This window comes from Parambassis ranga, chromosome 13 (genome assembly GCF_900634625.1).
Source record: "Parambassis ranga chromosome 13, fParRan2.1, whole genome shotgun sequence".
Taxonomy (NCBI): domain Eukaryota; kingdom Metazoa; phylum Chordata; class Actinopteri; family Ambassidae; genus Parambassis; species Parambassis ranga.
Genome location: NC_041033.1, coordinates 13,987,637 through 14,011,619, shown reverse-complemented (window position 1 = coordinate 14,011,619; position 23,983 = coordinate 13,987,637). Strand labels below are relative to the sequence as shown.

Here is a 23,983-nt window from a genome sequence, read left to right as displayed (position 1 = left end):
GGAAGGAACAGCTCGCTGTTTGTTTTTTCACGTCTGTGCTAAAGAGGGAGACACAGGATGTTGATGGTTAGGCCTCTGTTGCCAAGAGAGTGTGTGTGTGTGTGTGTGTGTGTGTGTGTGTGTGCATCTACAGTACAAGCTATTGGCACACCACAGTGAAGTAAAAGTGTGATTCTGCTGCATTTTGTTTCCCAGAGTTTCATATGTTAAGCTTTGCATTTCTCTCACTTTACAAACAAAAGGTTGCTTTAGTGCACGCTGGGTCGTTGACTTGCTCACAGGGCACATAGCATTCAACATCATGTGGTAAACAGTTGTGCAGCTCTGTGAATGTGTGGGGTGTTTTGCTCCTGGGGCTCCCTGATGATGTACTATAGTAAACAGCTCCCACTGCTTGCACAGCTAGGGCACACTTGATGGGGGCACTGCAGTGCATGTGGAGATGGAGAAAAGAGGGGTGGGGGGCAGGCAGACAGAGAAGGGGGGGGGGGGGGCAGAGAGGGTCTGGACCAATACAGCAGGGGAATGCTGTGTGAGTCTTTGGGGGCAGGATACAAAACTGCAAAAAAGGACAAGCAAGTGCAGGGAAAACAGGGGCAGAAAACTGATTATAAATGACAAATCCCCATCCCCAACCAAACAATGTTAGCTGCTATATCCTGAGGGTAGGAAAATGCAACAGCTCTGACTCCAATTCAATCCCCTGTATGTGTTCTGAGTACCTTTGTGTATGTGGCCTCACCAAATTCAACAGAGACAGGAATTTTTTTTGCCCCTCCCCTCTAGTGTCCTCCCTTCATCCTCTACCCTGTGCTCGCTGCCTGCTGCTGATTGGCTGGAGGGAAAGGGAGGGATGAGGTTTTGTCATCTAATCTTCCAGCAGATCGCCACTGATGGGCCTCTGTAGAATGGCTTTAGTAAATTACTGTTCCAGGGAAGGCCAAATCCCTTCTATCAGATAGCAGCTCTCTCTTCATCTCTCCTCCATTCAAAGTCTCACACTCTCTTTCTCTTCACTACATCAGTCAGGCTCTGACTTTATCTTTTTATCACTACCTCGCTCTCCTCCTCTGCCTAGGAGTTAGCCTTTGCTGCTGCTTCTCTTACTTTTTGTTTTTGCTTTTGGTAATTTAAACACGTCATGTTGTGTACCTGTCTGCGTGTCTGCACCGTTATACCTGCCTGTGGGCCTCACACCTGGAGTGAATTAGATGAGGCGGTGTCAGGAATAGACGCTCTGTGAATTTTGCTTCAAGGCTGCTCATTAACATCAGCGCATTACTGTGTTTGTGCTGAGCAGTTTCCCCTATACCCTGGTGTGTTTATGCATGTTAACAAGATGGACCAGTTTTGAGGGCGGCCATCTTGCCTTTGCACAGTCTGATACCACACAGGAGATAATACTGCCTGTCCTGCTGTAATACCTGGAAGAGGGTGTTTGTGGATTACAGAGAATTGTTTTATGCAAACGTGTTTAGTTTTGTATTCCTGTGCCACAGAGAGATAACACAATAAAGAAGATTAGGGAAGTAGAGACGTATTGGGAAAAGAATAAAATGTTTTTGTCTACCTGTAGCTCACTGTGTGACTGCACTCTTGCCTGAGGTGGGGGAATGTTATTTGGCATTGAAAGCTAAGAAGAGCCAAACTCCCAGTGACCTCCTGTGCTTTGTTACAGCACCGTCTAACTCCACCTCAGTGGTATAAACCTGCCAGCACTGTCACTCTGTGCTGACATATGGCAGCCAGGCACATCTGATGTGACACAATGCTGCTGTAGCTGTGACGATACTCTGGCTGGATAATTAACAGGTGGTGTATAGGGAGAGGTGGAGAGGCCACACACATTTTTTTCATTGATGGTGTGTTTTTATTGCGCTGCTGTTGTGAGGAAGTCTTTCACTAAACAAGATTTATGATAACCAAACCTAACATTAAGACCTGTTTGGGAGCAGTTGTAGCTGTTTTTGTAGTAGTTTAATAATGGCCACGTTTGCATGCAAAGCAAGCAGGGAGCAAACCTCTAAAGGGATCTAATGGCCACTAAAGGCTGCCTCCAAAAGACAGTTAATCCCCCCATCTCCATGTTAACCAGTGACCATCTCTACAACATGACTGCCTGGAACAAAAGATGAGTCTCATTGGATATTTTTTTGCATTTATACTTAGATCTGGGAGGGGCACAAAGCAGAGGGGCACTCCTCATCATGTAGAGAAGGTGGTTTGGGTAGCTGTTTAGGATGCCTCGTGGCCACTCTGTTTGGAGGTGAACCAGGCAAAGCCATCTGGACCGAGACCACAACGCCAACCCAGGACGCGCTTGAGGGATTATATCTCATGAGTTGCCTGGGAGCAGCTGGGGATCCTTCAGGAGGACATTGTTGGAGACGGAGCGGCGTTCCTGCTCCCCCTGTTGCTATACCGTGACCCTGACAGATTAGGCGTTTCAGAGAAAGGATAAATGAATATTTGGAACGGATAGTACCCGTACAGCCTTAATATCCAGATTACGTGTGCTCCTAGTCATGAATGTGACAGTTTGTCGTTGATATTTCACCAGTTGTTTCTTCTGTATTTGAGGATAATCCCATTTTCACTCCGTAGACAGCTGCCGTTCTAGCCATCCTGCTGGATCACCAGTTGAATCAAACATTAAAGCAGTAATACCTGACATGTTATAGAGTTCAGTGTCTTCAGCATGCTAACTACTAATTATTTCCAGAATGTAATTATTTTTCTGTAACAGGGGATTTCTCCTCATACAGTAGATCCAGGTCTCTTAAAGCCAGGATAATTTGTAACATGAAACTGATTGTAATGACACCTGTGCATGTCAAAGTACTTAATATCAAGCACTTGCATAATAATAATGTTGCCTGAGCTGAAGCTCTCTGACAGTGAGCAGGCTGTATGGCCTGTTTCTTGCTGGTGTACACACAGTGATTAGAACAACAGCACTCAGGAGGACTTCGGTTTGTTGAACCCCACCCTTCTTTATCAAGTCTTTCCCCCTGCAGTCTAAAAGGAAGCATCTGCCTGCCCCTCAGCATCCCCACCGCTCGCCACACATGCTCTCGCCCTCTCCCTTCACGGCCCACGCTGCTATCGCTGCGGCTGCTAGCTATCCAGCTCGCACCGATGTCGGAGCCTCTAATCTCTCTAGCATAAAGGCCATGCAAAGGGAATTTATGTTAGCCTGCCACGGGAATGAAAGGAGAAGTGGAGAATCGTTTGAGCAGGTTGACAGATAAGGCTCTTGTGCTTTCTGTGTGGTGCTTTTTAAGCCATGTTAAGCTGCTTAATTAGACATAATCTACAGACCCCAGACTGAGGCGGAACTAATGAAGTTAAAAGACTCAAATCCCATCCTACCATCACACTCTCCTCTACTCCACACCATCACTCTCCTCTCCGTCTCATCACTGCGCTGTCCTCCCTGCTGCCTGCCATCGCACTCCCTCCTGCTCACAGCACTCCCTGCCCCGTCTTCCCTCCTTGCTGTCCTGCTCTTTTCCTTTTAACACCATTAATGTCTTCCATCACACTCAAACATGCTGTCCTGCCTACATGACGGCCTTGAAACCCCAGACAGAAATATCCCAAGCCCAGCAGTATCTGCAATTCTGGTGAATGAATTCTTTTTCTTGTAAAAAGCTTTTTTTGTCATCAGAACATCAATGATTAATATACTTGTTACTTTAAGCAAAGCTATTGTCTGTTAAACATTTAGCTGCACATCGTTTGAGCAGCAGAGAATTCAAAGTGCAATTTATTCAAAAAGTAAATAAATAATTTGACATCTTGTCTAATTTGTTATTTTGACTTACAGTGGTGAATTAGCTAAGCTTATAGCATCGAGGCAGGAAACGGATGGAATCCACTAACCTGGCTTAAAATAAGTAAAAGAATAAACAAGTCAAGCTCCCTAATTAATATGTTACCCTGAGTTAGTTTAGTCTGTAGAAACACTGAACTTGCTGAACTGTAAATACGAGTGTTTGTTAATTTACAGGGGTTAAGACAGCACTTGTTAATGCTCTTTCTTGATTGGGGATTTTCTTGAAGCCTCTGCTGGTTGCCTGGTAACCTCACAATGAAGACATTATTGCATGAAGGCCTTCATCTAGCACCTAACACCTTGTAAAGCCAATATTTTTTATATATCTTTTCAAGTAGGTAGCAATCTTCTTATCTACAAAGGAAGCTGCATATTTCATTTATATAGCTGATTTTATTGTATTATATGCTGTGTAAGCTGGTTACAGTGTTAGCCTTGTTGGACCTTTGTGGGACAGAATACCCTTGATGGGAGACAGACAGCAAGACAGTCAAGAAACTTTAATTAGATTGAATGTTATGGTAATGAATGCACCAAGAAACAGTATGGTTACAGCAGCTCTGTGGAGAAGCTGGCAAACTTACAGTGTACCCTTCCTCTTGCCCAGCTGGGGTAACCTCCAACCACCCACCGTAGGACAAAGCACATACAGCTGGATGTTCTGGTGCTGAAGAAAATGCATGTTTGAAGGCCATTCAGAAAATGTTAATACCTTTTGCTCTGGGCCCAGTTCTGTTGTTGTGTTTAGCACACAGCAGGACTGCCAGAGTCTCTCACTGTAAATACTTCATTTGGTTTAGATGAGATGTGGCACCTCAGTAAAGCATGCAGGAGGAGGAGGGAGGATGCATTTTTGCATGTACTTGAAATGACAAGAGAAACATTTAGTCAAGGTGCACACTTGATGTCTGTGAATTTTCTACAATTACCTCCTTTGTGCACAAATAGGGCTCCGTGTCTGGTTAATGCTCAGTGTGACTGACTCACATGCAGCTCCTCCAGGTGATGTGCTGAAAATGTTTGGACTCTGGTGCATGTGTGAGAGTGTGTACCGGTAAATAATACAATGAGGGCTTTCTGACATGATTCTGTCGCAATTTCTGGGACCAAAATTTTAAAAAATGGGCAATGTGGTGAGGGCTCTGACATTGGCAGATGATACTATCCTCTGGCACATCTCTGTAGCCATTCTTTCCTCTCCCCTCTTCCTCTTCCAGTGCTAGGAGGATGTTTTAATGTCAGTAACAGTTGCTCTTTCCCTCAATTTGTAGCCCTGGCCGTGTATCTGAATACAGGCTGACAGTGTGCTTTGTTCATTACCCTTGATGTGCCCTCTTGTTGTTGCTGTGGCATGTTTACATATCTCTCCTATCTTTTCATCATGTTTTTTTTAAGTTTTCCCTGAAGCTGCACAGGGTTTATTTTCTTCTTCACAGAGGAGCGGCTGGCATGCTAGCTTGTAAACATGGCTCGTCGTGCGTCCGGGTGGAGATTGCAGCTGACCATTGTTGGGTTTCATCATCGTCATGAATGCGCTGCCTAACTGTTGACGGCCTGTCAGAGAATTTTCTTCACCCCATTATCTCTCTGCCTTTCCCTTTAGCCCTTCTTCCCACCTCATCTTAACCCAGGGTGCTTACAGCCTTTTGCCCATTCGGAGACTGAGATTTTCTCCTTTTTTGCTGAAGCATGTTAATACTCAGACACGACAAATCCCCGAGTCCCTCCACTGCTCCACTTTAATACATGCATGGTGGATTTGAAAAGATTCTCTTGTAAAATACGGAATGTGCAGTAGTTGTGCCTTGTGCGTCGTATAGGGTTTCTTTAAACCTGTGGCAGCAGGAGTTCTTTTAGAAGCCTGAGTGAATGATGTGATCGTAGTAATGTTTGGTCATGGGTGTGGTCACTGAAGAGGAACAAAGAAAGGATCAACATTGAATTCTCATGATTCATATTTGGATATATACAGACGATATTATGTCAGACTGCATGTTAGCAGGTGTGTTATCAGGTTAGTCCTGAGCAGATCAGAACTTGGTGGAGATAGGTGACAACACATCCTCATGAATAAATGACACATTTGGTTGATAATTACATGTCCTGGAAATGACATGTGGTTTCTTTTATGCTGGATGACCAGAATGAATCATATGGACGTGTCGGCTGAGGTTATCAGCTCACAGGACCAATATAGCCACCGAAGACCACGTAAGGAGGTTGGGGGTCAAACGTTCCCCTCTGCTGCCGCTGTTTAAAGCTACTATGGTTCTACTGTTAAAAACACAAATGACATGCAGGTGGCAGATAGGTACACAGTGGTTGTTTCCAAGGACAAATCTGTTTTCACTGTGATGATAACAAATTACATTTCTTGTCACAACTTGACTAATGAATGTTAAATCTTTCCTTATAAGTGTTTTTATTCCCATGCACATTTTTATTTGTATTTCCATCACAGTCTAAATGTGTTTACATGAAGCTTGACGGTAATCAACAGTGGATATTTTGCTGTTCAGGGACAACCATGGTGATTGTGCGCGGTTCTAACACACTGGACATGAGTGGAAATGCTGCAGTCCAGGCGTAGGAATGTGTGGAGACAGCTCCCTGTTGTTGGTCAGCTCACACCATTAACTTTAATTAGCTATAGAAATAAATAACACCACTACTATCATTGTCATTGTAAATACAACCAGTGAAATCACAGTTGTTGGCACAAACCTTACTTCCTACAGCTTGTTTACACACTCTGTAAGTTAGGAAGTAATTTTGGCTCACAATTGCAATATAAAATCTATTAATTATTCAGCTGAATGGGTCCCTTGATGACGGGCCACCACAGCTACAAACACTTGTAATCATGAGTCCAGGATGCTCCTCAGCGACTTGCTTTAAAAACAAATCTGCACCTGCATTTATAACCTGCCTCATCTCATTCTCCGTCTGCTGCACGCCTAAACATCAACCGCATGTTTATCTGGATGTAGACAGATGGAGGATGATGAGAGAACTCAGGAAATTTTGGTTATTTTTCCATTTTATTATGAAGACATGTTTTTTTTATCCTTTCATGGGCCTTTCTTTCCCGAATGTGTAATACTGTGCTCCTGTGCCAGCGTGTTGTGGAAGCAGACTGCGTTGTAGATGGAATAAAGCCCACTGTGAGTGTTGACAGTATTGGCTTGTTAGTGCTGATGGGGTGGATGAATGCTGAGTACTGTGAGCTTGAACAGGAAGGCAGATCTACTGTGTTTTTTTTTTGCACTAGATGTGTCTGAATACTGCAAATCTCTCCTGGATAAATTCAAGGTTGTGTACTATGAAATGAAAATATGACAACGTAAGCCCCTGTTGAGCTTCTTCTTGCCACCACCGAGCCTCACTTCCTCTTTCTGTTCTCACTTTCTCTTATTCCTCCGTCCGATAAGTGATTCTTCCTTTATTGCCTTCTCTTGTTTTTCTATGTCCTGGAAACCCCTTTTGCTTCCTTTCTCAGTATCTCTGGATGTTTCCACTCCTCCCTTTTTTACAAATGGTCTGTTTAATAGATGGCTGGAAAACACACACACACACACACACAAACATCCATGCATTCATTCACACACAAGCTGAAATAAAGAAGCCCCTTATCTCTCCTACCAGAGACACTTTCATGTGCTCGCATGCAGATGAATAATATATGTGGACACAAGCGCATACACACATCCGCACAAGTAGCCCTATTGGATTGGTCGTGATGCTGACATGGGCCGTTGTATGGTGTGGGTTTGCGTTCTTTGTAACACAACTGCGCACGTGTGAGTGTGCTCGGCTGACTGCTGTCACTGTGAAGGGACGTGGAGTCTCCAGGGGCATGGTGATGAATGGGAGTGTTGTCAGTAGTCAGGTCCAGCTGCCTTTGTGCTGTCTTTATACTGCATGTTCTCCTATTATACCGCACGCATGTTTGGTGTGTCTGCTCCGTGGGCGGGGTTTGTGTTAATGTAGCTTAAATGAAACAGTTGTTATATGAGATTGTGTGTGTGTGTATGCAGTGTTACAACATTTGTGGGATGCTTTTCAGCTACGTGCAAAATACATGCACCTGCACACACATCCTCAGCATCAGATGAAATAGCTCTCTTCATTTGCATGGATAATTATGTGTGTTTCAGCCATAAGAGGGGTGTCTCCTGTGCCAGCGTGTAGGCATTACTGTGTGAGTAGTGGTCTCTGAGAAAATGCTGTCAAAGCAGAAACGAAGACATATTCATGATGCCGTGATGTGTGTGTGCGTGCATAAATTTGCCTTCCAGTAGACAGGCTGTGTGGTTTACAGAGTGTGTGTGTGATATCAGAAAACCCATAGTTCACTGCGGAGATTTTTTTTTTCCTTTCCCCCCCTGCTGGTCTATACACCGATATTGGTCCCACTGGGATTCCTCTTAGAAGACAAGAAGAGTAGAACACTCTGCACACACCGTATCAGACACACTTGTAAGTGGAGTTGTTGCAGATAATTTATTCCTTTTTTCTGTGCTGTATGCAGATGAATCAGACTGTGGTTAAATGTGTTCAGTAGAAGCAGTTCTGGGACATAAGAAGACGATGTTGAGTAGTTTGTATAAGATTTGTGGTCCAATTTATGATTAGTTTTTACATTTCCTCCCCCAGAATGTGATGCCCTAATTTTAAAGAGAGTCTAAAATTAACAAAAGTATATTTGAAAACTGCAAAAGAATAGATGTGGGTGTGTCAGTAGACATTCTTGCTTTATTTGTCCACATTCTGGACATGGGGCCTGGTGTTTATTAGCCTGAATATCTGTCATTTTTGTGACACTGACGTATCACCAGACACTGCTAACCACTAACATAAAGAGCTTTCGCACAGATTGTGATACAAAGTCACACTCACTTTAGCTAGTTCAAAGGATATGCCAGCATTGTGCAATCTGCAGTGTGTGTTTGTGGTTGTTGAAAGTTCGTCATCCTGGGTCACTTACAACAACAGTCAATTTGCCTCTGTTACTACCTGTGATGACGGCTTAGAGGTTCCACAAAGCACTGTGAGCCCAACAGAGCTGCAACAAACAGGCAGTGTGACTGGGGCTGTGGAAGCTATCTATCAACCAGCCTGCATGATTAAGTTAATCAGTCCTGTGTTGCTGTGGGCACAAGGGCACATTAATCCTGCCCTCTATGTTGTTGCTTCAGCCATCTTTGCATGCAGTATTTTATGCACTGACTATCTGTCCATCAACAAGAGATGTTAGAATTAAAAGAAAAATGGCTTGCTGCTTCCTCTAGACACTAGGAGCTGGTGCTAGCTGTTGGAGCGTTGACATCAGAAATCGTAGATGTCTTGCTGCTGTTTCCTTACATTCTGTTTATGACCAGTTCTCAAGAGCACCGCTGACAACACTTCCTGATCCAGTTCCGTAGGAAACTGTGCCCTGGGAAAGTCGGTGAGTGTGTAATGTGACTGTGCATAAATAGTCGGGTTTACAATTTGGACAGCATCGCCTTTGAGTGTGTGATGGTGGGTATATCGTTACTGTGTAGTCAAGCTGTCTCATCCTGTTCGCTTCCTTATCGCTGTAGATTCATGTCCAGCAGAGGTTGGCTTATAGAGTTTTCAGACATTTTTCCCCCATCTTTCTGTGATAGAGACATTACTGAGTTGTGTGGACTTAGATGCAGAGATGCCTGACTGTGACAGACACCTTCCACCCTAACTGCTCCACATGTAGTTAGCTTAGACAAAGAATATAGACACATACACGGCACAATATAGGATACTTGTCGTTTTTTATATTTAAAATGTTCTGTCACTCACCTGTTTATTCTAAAAAGCGTTTAGCGTTACAGGTGATAATAACAAAATTACTGCCAGGGCTTTATGTTGTTGTTAGACAAACACTCTCACCTCCCTCTGTTCCTTCAGGGATCTAAATGGGAATCTGACTTGAGGTAAACATGTCATTGTGTAGAGCAGCCAGGCAAACAGGCAGCCTGACAGACCAGTTAATGGGGAGATGAAGGGATAGGCTTTAATAAGCGCTGTAGAAGTAATGGTAGATTTATTTAAACGGGGCAATATTTACTAATCTGGACAATGTCAGATTGTGTTTAAATTGGCCGTGCTGCTCCTTGCCGCATCATTTGCCTTTTAAATTCTTCTTATTTAATTCTGCTCATTCGTTATCATACACCCCTGATTGTGCCAAGAGTTTGATTTAGCTTCTCTCGTAGGATGTTTTTACTGAGGCGAGAGTCTCACTTGAAAACCTAAACATCAGAGTGGATGGTGGGATCAGAGCCAGGAGCAGTCAGCTGCTGCTGCTGCTGCCGCCGCCACAGCCACTGAAGGATTTTAAAGGTTATTGGACACAGGAGCTAACAGGCATAGTTAAATTTTAAATCACTGTAGTTTATAAATTGAAAATATGGTTACTGTAAAGTCTAATCTAAAATTACCCTTTTCAATGAATGACTGGGTTTCAGTGTGTGTGACTCAGCTCTGCACTCTCCCTTTCTTTCACTTCCCTTTTCTTCCACCATGGCAGCCTCCAAGTCCCCAGAGTGCAATAGAAACAAGGCTTTATCTGGCTTAATTCGTTTATTCCTTTCTTTCCGGCACTCTTTCTCTCCACCCTCTCTCCCAGTAGATTGTTATCACTTTTGGAAGTTTGGTTGTGGCCCCTTGCTGTGTAGATTGGCTTTGTGAATGAGCCCACTGAAGGTCATTTGGTCACTGTGCCTGTCGAGGCTTTGCATGCGCAGCTCACACATGTTTCTTTTATCTCTTGATATGGAGAAAAAAAAATGAAACTTGTTGGCTAGCTCACAACTTCTGCCCTCCTTCATTCTCCTTCCTCGCCTTCTCTCTCTCTCGCTTTCTCTGCCCAAATCCCCATGGAGACAAGAAAAAGAAGTGAACTGGAGAGATTGTAAGAGAAAGAGGGAGATAAAGACAAAAAAGGACACAACCTCAAGTCCCTTGATGTGTGTTGAGTGGACAGAGGCAAAATAATCCCCCCTTACCTTCACACGACAATCACACTAATGACCTAAGCTTGTGCTCATCAATACACATACTTCAGGGGAAGACAGGTGCAGTGTCTGTGTGTGTGTGTGTGTGTAAGAACACCCCCTGCTTTGTCTGAGAGGAGGGGGCCACTCGAACATCAAGGATCAGAAAGGCTTAAAGGCGCTATGCTGAGCCGGGTGTGTGCACTTGTGTGTGTCTTTGGGAGGTGAGTGTTATCTAAGACGACGTCAGCACTAAAAGAGAGTGGTGTCGCATTGGAAACATTTGTCAAGTGCAGAGTTTACAACAATACCACCATGAGGGGAAGTTATAAAGCCAGGAACATAATCTGTGGTTTCATTTTTGCAAGTCACAATGGCCTCATATCAGGTCAACACAACTTTCGGCTAGTGACACATTAACTTTAACTTTCAGCTGCCTCTTTCATCAGTAGATGAATGTAAGTCTTTTTATTTACATATTATTTTTTACTTTGTGTACGTGGATTTAAATGACCCACATTCACCTAAAAACAACTCTGATAGAATTCTGATTATTCTGCACTACTTTCCTGGTAATTTACATATCAAAGTTAAGCAATTACCTAAATACTTTCTTGTAAGTCCCAAGATATATTTATTTATTGTTAAAATGAAGTGTGGAGAGAAGGGTTATCTGAAGAAAATACAGCCTGCAGGATGGCAAACTAGAATTTGGAAGCGTATCAGCTTCTGTGATTGGCCCGTGGGTTCATACGAGAACCCTGGGATATGAGGTAGTGTGAAGCTGCGCTGCCAATCAGAGGAAAGAGACAGGATGGGTGGAGAAAGGCGAGGATAGTAAAAGGAGTCTTGGCATCATGGCTAAGTACAGGAATTTGATGGTGTGTGTGTTCATGAGGTGGGAGGTACGGGGTTAACACTTGGATAAAGTCCAAGAGAACTCCTGTAAAATGCAACCTGGTTCTTTTCCTGTTTCGGCGGAGAGAACGGTCTAATTTTCACCCCCTGCCTTTTCCTGAGATCTTTTTCTTCCTCAAGGCCTGGAGAGGGAGCAGCAGAGACTGCACAGAAACTAGTTTGAAAAGAGGAATAAATAATATAGTGCACATGTAACTTTTACAAGTGCGGAGGAGGAGGAGGAAGCAGAAGAGGTCAACAGGGGTCGTGATTGATTATGTATGGGTACATCTGTGTTTCTGGTCTGCCATTATAGTTATCAAGCTTTACAACAGCATTGAAGAGTAGAGCTTCAAACCTCTCTGGCTTTAATCTGCCATCCAAGCTGAGCCCAGATCACTGTCATCCTGTATGTATGAGAATATTATTGGGATTAGACACACAAACATCCAGCATTATGTATTCAGTGTTAGAAAAGGGCCTTCACCCTGAGAAGTGCTGACAGGACTGACTGTGCTGCGGACACAACTGAAGCAAGCGTCTGCAGGCAGAGCTCGGCCTTGGGCCTTAATGCTGCTACAGCTGCAGGCAGATCAGTACAGAGCAGTGAAGTCTTGAGCTGTAATGGCGCACTAGTGTCTGTCTGCGTGGACCGATTTAAAATGGATGACCGAGCACAACCCCCGTAACCTCTAGACTAGCAGCCCCAGAGCCTGCCAGCTTCCTGCACCTCAGACTGCCGGAGAAGCTCAGAGGTGGCACACCCACATGTGTGCACACCAGCGCTGCTGGAAGGGGTTCTAAAAGGTGATGCATTTACATACGCATACACTGTTAAAACTACAGAGGTGGATACATACACCAATTTGTTTTTCATCTAGGTCATTCCATTTCTGCAGCTTAATCTGGTTTATTTCCAGAAAACACAAAGCAGAGGCTATTTTAGCTGTAGGGCATGGAAATGTGTTTGTTATCCTGTTGCCCCTGCATGAGCTGCACTTTGGTGGAGGAGGGTGAAAAAAACAAGAGGGAAGCGCTTTGAGGAGGAGGAGGAGGAGGGGGGGGGCAATAGATGAAGAGAGAGGAAAGACAAAAATGTTAGAGGGGTAAAAAAATAAAAACTCTGAACCATCTGCCTTTGTGCCAACTGTTGGTTACTGTGGCAACCAGTTAAAAGTCATTATCTTTAATTGACACTGTGGCAGGTTCAGGTGTTTTCAATTGTATCATTAGCTTTTTTCCTCTGTCTTCAGTGACTCACCCGTCTTTGGCAGCAGTCTTCCACTTTCATTCTGGGTCTCTTCTTTTTTTTTTTTTTCTCTCACTGTGTGTGTCATCCATTCTTTCAGCGTGCTCTGCACCTTTGTGTTAGGGTGTGTGAGTATCTGCAGTCTCTCTTTGTGAACTGGGACATGCAGCACACACAGTGTTGTAATGCTGCTTTTAGATGCCGAAGAGTATTGATGAATGAATAACATAAAAAAGTGAAATACAGTGGAGACGGCGCTGCACAGAAGCATAGAACTCAGTTGTCTGTAACTGGGGTTACTTTCTTTCATGTTGAGGCTTGTTAGGGCAGCAAGAAGTACAGATGAGCGATCGTAAAGTAGCCCTGTCTGTGTACCATTAGCCAACCACAAGTGCTAAGCACTTACCAGAAGCTCCTTGTGTTAACTTCCACCCCTCCTCTCCTCGATGCCAACTCTCCCTTTCTCCTCTTCTTACCTCATTTTGTTGGAAACTCTTCTCCCAATAATATTTTTCATTGCCTCATTTATGATGTCTCACACTCCCTACCCTTCACAGTCCATCCGCCTCAAACAAACTTTCTATTTTTTTTTTTTGGCTCATTTCGTCTCTCTTTTTGTTAGAGTGCTGAACGCTTAAGAAAATCGTTTTTTTTTTCTTTGAATCCCTCGAAATGAACAAAACAAGCTCTCAAACACCGTTTTTAGTTTTCACATCCATTTCTTTCACAATGAGCTGTTTCTCACCATCGTTGGCTCAGTCAATCAGTTTGTATGTACAAAAACAGTCCAATTCAATGAAAAGAGTAATTGTACAAACAAAAGTAAGCAACGGTATGTTCTGTCTGCAGCCATTGTTTGAATCTGCATTGTGCCTTTAATTGCTATAGAGCCTGTCAGAAGCAGTTGGTGGCGCATTGTCCGGGCGTACCTTTTTATTACTGCTGTCTGCTTTATTAGCCGACCATAGAGGAGGGGTGGGTTCAGAGGATTGACTGGAGATGCGAGTGAAGGTGACACCTATTGAGTAATTTGTCTACTTTTGCTGCTGGCAGGGTGTGATGATGCTACGGCTGCCTGGGCTAGCCCATTAGCACCTAGAGTCGGCACATGAGAACATGACAAGAACAGACTGCAGACTGTGTGGCATTCACACGCAGTCTCACGGTGATGTGCCGTGGCTGCTGGCATTCGCCGGTTTCACACTTTGTCTCCGAGCTTCCACAATCTTAGCATTCTGTTAAAATTGGTTTTTACCGTCTTCCGTTTTCCTCTGCCAGCCCATCCTTGTTCTTCATTTCTGTCATTTTCCATTTTAATTGGTCTCAAGATTCAGTGGTGCATGAACATTTTCTCTGGGTGGAGAGGACTAGAGAGGGAAAAAACACAGTTTATTTAAACTTTTTTCTATTTAACCAGAGAACATATGAGTTTAGAGGGCGTGTGTATATTATAAGATGTGAACGTGCCATGTCTATGCTGGAGCATATGGTGTAGGTGTTAGGTGGCTGTTTGTGTGTGTGTGTGTGTGTGAAGACCATCTGTCACCTAGTAACTGTTTGGGTGATCTCTGGTTGATGTAAGATCTCCCAGCTGGGATCATAGCACGTAATTATATACAAAGCCTGCAGGTTACAAATCCAGATGGAGAGTTTAGCAGCATTATCCTTATATTCTAGATTCAAATGCAAAGGTCTTGGCAGTTACATACTTCAGAGTACTGTCTATTTAATGCAGTGTCCAGGCTGATGAGAGACTTTTATTAATGGCTCTCTATTATCCATATATTGGCATAGAGGCTAATGGTGCTGAAATTATAATCCCTGTTTCATTTGAGTTAAAATGATTAATAGGAATTGGAATTTAACAAAATTATTGGAATTGTCCTTTAAATTATTTACTTGAGGCCATGGGTCATATAGAGAACTCATTCCTACAGTACCAGGGAATGTAAATGAAATGTGTTTGTGTATAATTTGGTGACTGGTTTTTCCAAGTCAAATCTCCCAGCAGTCACTTTGCCCTGCCCCCCTCTCTCTCTCTTTTGCAAAGCACCCACAGGTGTGCACACTCTGTAATGCTGCACATTTCATAGAAAGACGAAACAATGGAGCCTCTGTGGCTGCAATCAACCAACTGCCGCAATCAAGACTCTGCCCTGAGTTTAGTCTGGCCGTCACAATCTTCGCAGCAGCAGCAGATAAAGTGATAAAAATTAAACTCTTGTGGCAGCGGCATCACTCTGTGAGCGTGCACAGCTTTCCTGTCATGTTCGCCATCTGGAAAACACACCCGCACATCTATTAGGCACTCACTCTAGCTAAGGATGAGTGCTTCACTGAAAATGGGTTAATAATGACAATTAAATTGAAGGTAGTGTCAGCAGTTGATCTGCTGCACACAGATCATCAGGGTTTTATGTGGATGGCTTTTTGTGTGCAGGAGTGCAGTCGTGGTTTTAAATAAGTGAAGCCGCTGAGTGAAAATCTGCAAAATGTAGAATTGAAACATTTGTTTTATGAAGACATTTTCTCACTGCATAAAGACACCCAGAGGTCAGAGAGCTGATGAGCTGGAAATACAGGGGAGAATGTTGAGAACACAACCTCCTTTCCTGCTTTATTGGCTTTTTATTGAGAAAATCTATTATGCACACTCTGATATTATTTGTAAGCAGACAATATGCTAGAAGCAATTTCTGTTAACACTAATACACCAAGACAAGAACATATATTAACACAGATTTTTTGTTTGAAAACTGGCATATGATATCCACAGTACAGCCATCGCTCTGTAATAAAAGATGGGAGGCGTCCCCAGTGCTGAAATGAGACACACACACACACACACACACACACACACACACACACGCACACACCCCACCCACACCAGTGCTGTCAAACCAATTACACTAGCAATTAGAACTGGAGGCTCATTCAGGTGGAAGATTACCAGCTGAGTTTGAAAACCCACCTGCCAACACGCCCTCAGCAAAACCCCGCCACATCCAAACACACAACTGCTTTGTGTGTCTGTGTGTGTGTACAGTATGCAAGCGTAACACACCCTTTAATACCCTGTCCTGTTGAGCGTATTGGACATATTTGCATACGGCCTGTATCCGTCTGTGCTGTTGCTGTTTGTTTGTGCTGTTGCATCGAGTTTGGCTGGGAGGACGGGACAGCTGTATTGGATGTCTGAATGTGTGTATACAGTTGTGCTGATGCTGACGAGCCTTCTAGCATGGGGGGAGCAGGGATCAGATGTATGCTAATATCAGCAAGCAGACAGTCTGCTAGTCTGACAGGGGCTGGGCTGCAAGGTTACTGCAGGAGAAGACGGAGCAATGAGAGAGAGAGAGAGAGAGAGATGGAGGATGGAGCTCAGCAGAGGCATGCCATGACGGAGGGAGAGTGAATATCGGTGGAATTACACAAAGGCCAGGGGCATTGAAAGAAATGAGGAGTGAGGCAGTTCATTTTGGTAGAGGGGGAATTAAGAAGCCAGGGGGATAGAGAGAGAGGAGCTCCACAGATACGCTTTTGTGCCAAAGGAAAACACAGGCCTGTCTGTGTATCTGACCTTGCATGCAAAGCAACAGTTGTTGTTGTTGTTTATGTTGCAACGCCTGTTGAAGAGGGAGATTCTAGGGCAAACGTTTCCGTGTGGCACAGTGTGCAGCTTTCAGTGTTTGGCCCTGAAAAGCTCCCTTAAAGTTTTTAAAACATCTACAACTATTCACACTTTATAACTGACCATAAAACCATAAAATAAACAAAATGTTACACTATAGAGGTGAGATCAGATACCGTCTGTCTTCTTGAGAGTGCAGCTGAACTTGATTCATAAACAAATGCTTTAAAACACATGTGGTAGATAGAATTAATTTCTTCCACAAACAAGCTTTTCTATGTTTTTTTAAAGGTTATTATTTCTTAGTTATTCACATATGCATCATCTAAATCAAATAAAACAAGCTTCTCCATTTCTGCAGTCGCTAAGGTGATACACCTTGTGTGCACTTCTGTGAATATCTACAAGGAGAGATGTAAATTTCAAAGATATTTCAGTTGCTTTAATCAATTAAGGGCACACACAAGGACAGACTGTTGGTATATTTTATGTACAGTTTTACTTCTTATCTTGTATTTTGTCTAAAGACCAGTCCAAGTAAAGATATTTACATTACATTGGAATAAAACATCAAATCCTCAGAAATGTAGCCGGCCAATCAGCTGTCAGAGTCAGGGAGCTGGTGTCACAGTTAGCTTAGCTTTAGCCACAGAAACACTCTTTTCACTTTGCCTTATGTCAGTTTGGAAAGAATTGACCAAGAATTAATCAGCAGAAAGTACTATACAGTGAGTACCTGCGCATTTACCCGAGCGTGTGTTTGTGTGTGTGTAAGAGTGAATTAAGTTTGAATTCATTTCGGTCATTGTCCAGCACAGTTTCCAGCACATTATATTTAGCTGTGCTATCAGTGAGGCCTTCTGCAGCAGTTGAAGAGGTTAAACTGCATTCCTCCATCTTCACCTATCTCTCTTCTCTGCTTCTGCTCTCTAAATAGGCTGCCCATTCTTTCAAGACCCTTATTTTATCAGACTTGAACTTTGCTCTTAGTTTCCTCCATCACGGCTTCTTCAAACATCCACGTACAACCTTGAATTTCAGATTAGATTGTGAGCCCTCTCTGCTGTCTTCCTTCTCTTTACTATAGATCCTCTTTAGAGTTTTTGTTTTGTCCTCCTTGTACGTGTTTTTCTGCTCTCATCCAGCATCCTTCCTCCTCCTGTTAGTCTACTTCTTTCCTCAGGGGGTCCATCAGTAACTGGCCTTCTAGATCAGCAGTGCCCAGACCAAGGGAGTAGGTGGAAGAGGGTATCGTTGGTGCAATCTCCACAATAGTAGATTACTAAAAGCTCAACGGGAGTCTTCTGAGAACATGTGCTCTGCTCCTGATCATTTATTTCACATTATATGCCCATAAGGGCCCTTCTGTGTCAGAATGCAAATGTGTGGTGTGATGCAGCATCCATAGAGGGAGTTATCATTTGCATCTCCAGTCTGTTTTTTCATGCAGTTATATCACCGTGCCATCGGATCATGCTAATGCACAAACAGCATCAAATGTGATCCTGCAAATGGAAGCTAGCCATAGCTAATCCACAGAGCGTCCATAATCCCAGTCACGACTGACCGGCTCTCCTGGATCAGGATGCGATGACTGCATTAGTATTTCTCTCTCTACATATGTTTTGTGTGCGTTGTAAAGATGAGATGAGACTTTTAGAGTAATTGATTCAGACCATGTTGAGCGTTTGTGGTTAGTAAAGTGTTTTCTTCTATAGGAATAATTTATCATGGTCGCTTATGTGTGGTTTTCTATGTGTGTTTTGTCGGCCTGGTCACATGTGAAATGCTTTAGCAGTGGTATGGTGGTGGTGTTTGTGTGTGGATGCATGCTCGCAGTAGATGGAAAGACTGAGGAAATTTGCATTTCCTGTTTTGGTGAGTGATAGATGGACGGTGCTGCATTTGTTGAAAAGAAAAATGACTTTGCACCACAGAGCACTTCATGTAAAGAGCAGTGAGTGCGGTGTGTGTGTGGAGCCATTTACACATTTGTTTGAGTAACTGTTTAACACACGTCAGTGTGTGCATTACTGATTTATAGTCTGCTCATCAGCATTTACATCGTATTTATCATCCTCTGCCTTCTTCCTGTACATTCATCCAGGGTATGCATGCAGCATGTTAAAGAATGGGATTTCCTTTTTCATCATTGTTGGAGCAGGCAGTTAGCATAGCCAAAATGTGTGTGAGAGCGTGAGCCAGAGCTTAACGTGCCTTATAACTGTACCAAATCCTAACATTCACGACTAAATTGGTGTGAAAGAAAATGCAACAATGCCTTTGAATTGAATTCATGCATAGAGTCACAAGTGACTAAAAATCTGAAGTAAAGCCATAATGATGAAATTATCAGAAAAGAAGACTATTTTTATAGCAGTGTTCATCATTGTTTCCATAGATACAGCTAATAAAACACTGTGAAAATTAATTTTTACATTTATTTGCTCAAAGAAGCATCTGCCTGTTTGTAGTTAGACTCTACTTACGCTCTGACAATCTACAAAAACGTTGGGAAAAGAACAGTTTTTTTAAAAAGGAACTCTTGTCTTATCTTAGTTAGGGAGCACAGCCTGAGCAGGAAGCAGCATCCACAGCCCCAGTTTCTTGGCCATGACCCTAGTAGTGTCTTACTAATGGACAACAAGTCTCAAGAGAGGGAGAGGAAAAAAGGAGGGGTGTGATAGAGAAGAGGAGGAATGAAAAAAGCATCTTGACAGATGGGGATGGTAAATCTATATGTTGATGGTAATGTTTCGGGTGAGATGAGAGGCAGCAGAGGAGTAATAAGGGAGAGGCGGGCGGAAATACAACTTAGCTGCAGACTTACATCATGCAGACGGAGTGAGGAAAAAAAATTTTTTGGATGGAAACAAAGGGAGGGCCGGCCGCAGTTGTATTAAAGAAAATAAGGGAGAAAGAGAGCGAGAGCTTTTCCCTGCTGTCTCTCGCTCTCTCTCTCTCTCTCTCTCTCTCTCTCTCTCTCTCGTCATCATCACACACTGCTTCATGACTATTTCATGACCTTTGTTTCTGTCAACTCCCAGTCTTCCTGAGTGTATTATACTGTACAACCAGAGGGCTTGCTGGGAAACAGTGCTTTCTCACTTATACTTGTTTCAGTCGGTAAGAAGTATCATATATTGGTGGCAATAGGTTAACACTCCTGCTTATATCTGAGGTATATTTCCTAATTGCCATCCATGCAGATGACATTTATATAAGCTGCAACATATTTAAAGGGATAGTTTTGGATTGTAACGTGTCTGCCTCTTGGCTTGTGGCGCATGATGTCTCAAAAAAATCATTGTCTTGTCCTAGAACAGATGATCCTGTTAGGGAATCCACAGGCTTTGTTGTAAGCAACTTCATGTGTGAAATATTTTCAACCTAAGCATCCATATGTTCTGTTAAACTACTGGAGAATATGAGCATATGATTTTGTGGTGAGCTGTCACTTGAACCTTATCACACGTAAGGCCTCGGCGTATCAACACAGACTTTACTGACAACTACTCCTCGCTGATGCTCCTGTGCTCCTCTTGTAAATCTGTATAGAAAGGAATGCAGCCACCCCATGAAGGCTGCGTGGTCTCCTTCCTCATGGGCAGTGAACACAGCTTCTCCCCTTGCTGCCCTTTTGTAAGCACGTGTTATGATGAACTTCACGCCCTGCCGCCCCACCATTAGCTTCAGGCTGCACTCCCAATACCCTACAGATGCATCCTATCCTACTTGGCTTCCCTTGTCCTCCAGATAGTCAGTGACCTAGAAGAGGGTTGGTTCAATCAAAGTGAGATTACTCTGTTTTAAACCAAGAGATTAATAAATACTTTTGAGTGACCAGGGGAGTAAAAATCAACATGGAATTGGTGGTTTGGGTGATTAGACAGTGGGGGTGAATGATGTAATGGGTCAGACCTCGACCCTTAACTCGTCCAGGCCTCACCACACCCTGCCCTCTTCCCTCGGGGGATTCCGATGTGCAGCTCACATGACCCAGGCTGCTGACCTATGACTCTATCCTCTTCCTCTCGTATCCATTCTTCTCCATACCCCCTCATCCTCTTTGTGTGCCGTCAACTTCCCTCCTCAAAATGCCTTCCACTCCTTCCTGCATCTCCTCCTCCTCCTGTGCTTACCATCACATTTCAGGGTCAGAGGCAGATGCAAACGCAGGCCCTAACCTATCTCTGCAGCCTAGAGACAGTGGTATGTGTCTGAACATGCGCACCAGACACCAGGCCTCAGGGTGAACTTGGGAGACTGTTTGCCTGACTACTCTCTGCAACTGGACTGGACTGCTGCACTGAGATTGCAGTAGTTGAGCACAGGCAGTGGCAGTCTTTATAGGAAAGAGGAAATATATTCCCTAAATGACTTGATCTATCGTGTATGAAATGCTGCACTTTAGACTGCCAGCAGACATGCTGTTGAAACAAGTTGAGTTGTGCAGTTGTGGTGTCATATATATTCAATGTTTCTGTCAGTACGGTTTGGGTGCAGCAGTCACGACAGCAAGGCATTTTTATTTTTCTTCCATTATTTGCTGCTGCTGCGTTCTAAAACATTGCATCCCTCACATCACTTGAAACTGGATTTTGTCCTGAAAGCTGTCAGTTTAGTTCTCCGGCTGGCGAAAGAAAAACTGCATTAGGTCTCTTTTGTTTGCCGTTCCTTTTGATGTCATTGAAAAATGGCACAGCGCTTTGTCGCACACACACACAAAAAAAGTGTGCATTTGAAGATTTACCCGAACACTGCAGACACAGGCATATTATTAGAAAAAACACACACACACACACACACACAAACATAGGCGGGGTCAAAGCAGATGTGAGCTGTGAGAGTGTTGTTGAGCCTGGCCAGCCTCCAGGTCTGTATAGACTTTCGAAGTGCTTGACTGTATTTAATCCAGACACTCTCACAGCTGGTCACAGACATGACCTATTTCACACACGACATGGTTGGGACGTTGACAACGTAGGATTGAATTTGGATAGTCTGTGTGGGCATTTGTGTTTCTGCACCAGGGCTTCCTTACTCTGTTCTGTTATGGTAATACCCTCTGTCAGCTCATACATACAGTAGCTACATCAAGCATGTCACAGCAGTTTACTTTACAGAGATGCAACACTTAAAATCCCTTTAGCCTAATGAGTAATGATATTTGCTGCACATATCTGTGATAGATTAAAATGAAACTAGTAGCTAAGGGACCGCTGATAACTTGGCAACATATTAACCTGCTGAAAAACTGACAAAAACTAAAATGACACTTCTCATTACAGCCAGTGATTTTAAAAAGAGTTGATATGCAACTAGTTGAATATATGTAGTGATGTGTGATTACACTGTTTCTTTACCCGTATGGTATCGATATTGTGGTAAAAGATGAGCCCACACTGTGTGACAGGAGTGAATAAAAGCCCAGACATTGCTTGAGGTTCAGAGCATTTAATAGATTTCTGTTGGTTTTCATATCTGTGAAGCTGGCCAGTGGGCAGCACAGCAGGAGCTCATGTAGACACAGTATATTAAAAAAAAGATGATTAGCAGGCTGGATGCATGTTCTGTTAAGCCAGTGGACCTTATCCAGAGGGGGGCAGCAGGTCATGTTTTCTTTGTTGCTGATTGCAGTTGAAGCAGTCTCCTCGGTTATGTGAACATGACTAGGTCAGGACACAGGTGCACCTTTAACCAGCAGACTCTAAGCTCTGTAGATACCATGCTTCCCATCTAGTCATAGCTGTGTTTAATGTAGTTTTTAACAGTGTAACTCATCTATAAACAAGCAAATAGGAACATGTATGCTCATACTTAGAAGAGAGGGTGAAAAGAAAAGACTACGATATAACCATGATTCCCAGGTCATATGTTTATTATCGATCGTGAAGCTGCTCAAGTCATTATTACAGGGATTTGGTTTACCTCTGGGTGCCTTGATGCATTTTTCATGCATGTTTCCTCTGCAAATATCAAAACACGAGACATTCTTTTTGATATTGATTCCCCTTTCTGCTGGCACTGGGCTGCACACCTGCCACAGCACAGTGGAGGTTTTGCCTCTGTAATGTTAATTCACAGCCTGATTGGAATTTGCTTTAGAGAAATCCAGCCTTTCAATGCTTAGCATTAACCGACAGCTTTGAGTTTCGATTAGGGGCACTCAGCTTTTCAAATACAGAATATGCAACGGCCAATATATCTCAGGTTTTTTTTTTATCCCCTGTAGTGAGTTTCTTCCTTCGTTTTTATTGTCTACCCCTCTGGTGGAGCCGTGTTGGACTTTGAAGTTCATCTTTGCGAATCCACACTTCTCTGCAGTCTGACAAACTCAATTCAGCAGCAATGAAGGCTTTGTTTTCTTTTGTGCTCTCCGTCAAAAGAACCATTCATGATTAATGGTGGTTTTAATGTCTGTTTTACTACATTAACGCCTCAGTTATGACATGGAGGGGGTGGATTCATTCTTTGTGCCTGTGTGTGCTGGAAGGAACAAATTTTGTTTCTTACAAATCTTGCTGTCAAAGAGGGCCATTCCATAAAGAGCATCCCCCATCCCTCATCCTCCGTCTCTCATTTGTTTAGGCCCGATCCACCAATGGAATAAATCATACTTAGATTTGCCACTCTATAAGTTCCAAGGTGTGTGGGTATTTTTCTTTCTTGCCAGCACTGCACCCATTTGTTGTGTGTACATTAGGTAAATATGTGTGACATTAATGATGGTACATCATCCAACTCTGATCTGTCTGGTGAGAAAACATGTTTTTGATGGAGACAAGTCAGCCAACAGGCAATGTAGGCTTTTAAAATGCAGATGGCTTTCCCTAGTTGGCCAATTAGTAACTTTAGCTCTGGAACACTTATCTGCTTTCATCTTCTTGTGTGTGTCTTTCATTTGGGGTGTAGGGAACTTAGTGTGTGGTGGTGCTTGCGCGCACGTTCGTGCGTCTGTTGCCTGTGAAAACCCCACATAACGTTACTGCAAGTGCTGCTGGCAGTGAGATGGCAGACCATACTGTTAGATGTCGGATAATAAGCCAAAACACACATCGAGTCTCAATGATCATGAAAATCAAGTGTGGAAGGCACCACTGTTAGCACTGCTGTCCTGGCAGCATTAAAATTAAAATGAGTTAAACTGTGAAAATTTGCATTCAACCGGGCTACAGCTGGGTTAAGAAATGCGCAGCATTCCAGCAGCTTTAGCACTGACCTCAATCTTTTCAGGAAACATTCAGTGGAGAAATAGGATCACAGATTGAACATTATTAACAGAACATAAGCACATAGTAGGAATTTAGATGTGGATCACAATAACTGTTTTTTCTGTATTTCTCTCCATT

General features: G+C 43.3%; 1 protein-coding gene across 1 annotated transcript in view; it reads left to right on the top strand.

Moving 5' to 3' along the window:
- Nucleotides 1-23,983, top strand: part of arhgap35a (Rho GTPase activating protein 35a) — a 55,168-nt gene that overhangs the window by 10,470 nt on the left and 20,715 nt on the right. The window lies entirely within an intron of this gene.